Genomic DNA, 3,327 nt, shown 5'->3' on the forward strand with positions numbered 1-3,327 from the left:
AGCGTTGTAGAAGGGGGCCAGCCCGGTTTGGCTGCATGCGGAGATTGGTTTGTCTAACATATTCTTCACCGATTCAGTGACTTCATCAAGTCATTTCAATCTCATTAAACCGTTGAGGGTCCTTGGCGTCGCCGGCATACTCATGCATTAATCCGGAGTGGCGACTTAAGGGTAGGATGTGCCATTTAACCCAACAGCGAACGAGATCAACTCCAGTCAAACCGTTGGCCAAGAGAGCCCGGAGCTTGGCGATTTGAGGTGCATAAGTTTGCCGTTCTTTGGCAGTTAATCACCGGTTTAAAGGGTGGCCATTCCTAAGCCGGTGAGGGTGTTAACCCGGCAAGGGATTTTCTCCAGTAGGGGTAGTGTTCTGACAATAAAACCAAGTCTGGTTCCAGTCTTTGGGATGAATGTGGTGTGATGCATGTGGGAAATGGACTTCCTTCCTCTTCTGGATTGATACCCCACCAAGTTCCGTATTAGGGCCATCAGAAAACTCCGTTCGGCGGTTTAGATGGAAAAAGTCCTGGAAGAGCTCCATGGATGGTTCCTCTTGAAGGTAAACTTCACAAAATACTTGAAAGTTGCATATATTTGATATGGAATTTGGTCCAATATCTTGCGGATGGAGTTGAAAGCTAGCAAGGACATCCCAAATTTGTTTTGATCCGGGAGGGCTGAAGCCCCGGTCTAGGTGATGCATAAAAACAATGACCTCTCCATCTTGAGGCTCAGGAGCGCACTCTGGGCCAGGAACTCACCAGTGAAGGATATTTTTTGAGGCTAAAGCGCCGGTTACAACGTAGCCATTGATCTGCGTTTCTGTAATCCGGGACAGAACCCAGTTGCAAGCGGCGAATTGCTTGGTCATCTTGGACAGCAAACTGTAAAGGTAAAATGAAGGCCGGTTTATGATTGACGGTTCAATAAGTATTAGTTGGTGTTAAACCGGGAGATTTGATCAAGGCATATGTGTGAGATCAACCGGAAATTGCTATTCATATCAAGATGGCGGTTTAAAGTGGGGACTAATGATATACGACGGATTACCAACTACTAAAGATTTAAACCGCCCTTAGGTGGAGGAGCCAGAGATGAAAATCTGCTAAGTATTGACAGAAACAGGTTTCGCACAATGATGAAATAAAATTGGATCTACCATGCTTCGATAAAGAAAAATTTCTACGATCTATAATGGCGTTAAGCAGAGCAGAGAAGGTCCTACGTTCTACTGAGGATTCTATACAAAGAAGGAAGATCTACTAGTACTGAAAATGGACTCGGAGCAACTACCGCACGAGATCTACGCTACTGATTGGATCAAAGAAACTATGGCAGAAGAAAAATACGAAGAACTGGGATGAACACGGATGAACTCGTTAACCCTAGCACATATCTAAAGATGCGGGAAAAGGAAAACTTACCAGTGAAGATCTACTGCGGAGGGATGCCGTGAAACTCTGGTTCGATTCAGGGTGATGCAGCAGCCGGAGATGAAGACGACGGTGCGCTCTGTGGCGGCGGCGGAGCCCAAGCGGTAGGAGTTCGCGAGAGGAAGAAGAAGAGGCAAGGGGAAAGAATGGAAAGACCCGTCGGCTTTATTTATAAGGAGAAAGGGATAAGTGGTAGGCGCAAGAATCGAGGAGCCTGAAGCAGTAAAGAGGGTGCGCCTGTCGCCTCGATTTTTGGGACACCATTAATGAAGGGAATCTTTTTAATCTTTTTATACAGAGCTGATGTCATGATGGTCCATAGCTGTGTCCAGAGGATGACGTCACGGCGGTTTAACAAAGTTTACAGGAGAAGACATCATGGCGGTTTACAGGAATACAAGGAGATGCTCACAGAATTTCTTTTAAGTATTGAAGATTGACATGAACAGGTTCAAATCAAACTGGGGCCTAATGTTGGGGATATAACTACTAAGGGTAAACCTCCCAGGAGGGGCCGGTTCACCCTTAACTTCACTAAAGCCCACGAAGGCCCAGAAGATGGCGCTTTATTAACGAAGCTTAGGGGCCCGGAGCCCAAAGGCGAATTAGGGCCCATAGTAATAAACCGCCATGGTTATGTAACTTGTATTGTAAGTTAGGAAAGGAGAGACCGAGCCGAACACTTGTATGAGTCGGCCTCGGGACTCTGTAGACCGACCGGGCGTCAACCTATGTATATAAAGGGATGACCTGGCGGAGGTTCAGGGACAAGAAATGACAACTCAAGACCCAGGCAAAGCGCATTTGCTCCCTGGTCATCGAAACCCAATCAATCCCATCACAACTAGACGTAGGCTGTTACCTTCATCGAAGGGGCCGAACTAGTATAAAACTCCCGTGTCCCTTGTCCGGTTTAACCCCTTCAAGCTAACCCGTCGCGATGGCTCTACGACTAAGTCCTTCAATGAGGACATCTGACATGTTAATTCCACGACAGGGACGGAGCGCCGCCGTCTCGAGGCGGAACTTGGGCAGGAGCACTTTTGCCCTCCAGCGGACGATTCCGCTGGGGGAACTTCCCTCCCAGAGGGGGAAATCGAAGCCATCATCATCACCAATAACCCTCTCATCTTTGGTAGGCCAATATTCATCAACATTTTCAACAGCACCATCTCCTGTCAAACCCTAGTTCATCTGTTGTGTTCAATCTTTGTACCGGAACCTCAGATTGGTACTTGTGGGTGACTAGTACTGTTGATTACATCATGTAGTTGATTACTATATGGTCTATTTGGTGGAAGATTATATGTTCAGATCCATTATGCTATTTAATACCCCTCTGATCTTTAACATGAATATCATTTGTGAGTAGTTACTTTTGTTCTTGAGGTCACGTGAGAAGTCATGTTGCAAGTAATCATGTGAAGTTGATATGTGTTCGATATTTTGATGATATGTATGTTGTGATTCCCTTAGTGGTGTCATGTGAACGTTGACTGCATGGCACTTCACCATCTTTGGGCCTAAGGGAATGCATTGTGGAGTAGTTATTAGATGATGGGTTGCTAGAGTGACAGAAACTTAAACCCTAGTTTACGCGCTACTTCGTAAGGGACTGATTTGGATCCATATGTTAATGCTATGTTTAGATTTTGTCTTAATACTTTTCTCGTAGTTGCGGATTCTTGCGAGGGGGTTAATCATAAGTAGGAAGTTTTCAAGTAAGAACAAGAGCTAAGCACCGGTCCACCCACATATCAAATTATCAAAGTAGCGAACACGAATCAAACCAACATGATGAAAGTGACATGGTGAAATCCCTGTGCCCTCAAGAACACTTTGCTTATTATAAGAGACCGTTTTGGCCTGTCCTTTGATAGAAAAGGATTGGGCT

The sequence above is a fragment of the Triticum dicoccoides genome, chromosome 7B, assembly GCF_002162155.2.
Source record: "Triticum dicoccoides isolate Atlit2015 ecotype Zavitan chromosome 7B, WEW_v2.0, whole genome shotgun sequence".
Taxonomy (NCBI): Eukaryota; Viridiplantae; Streptophyta; class Magnoliopsida; order Poales; family Poaceae; genus Triticum; species Triticum dicoccoides.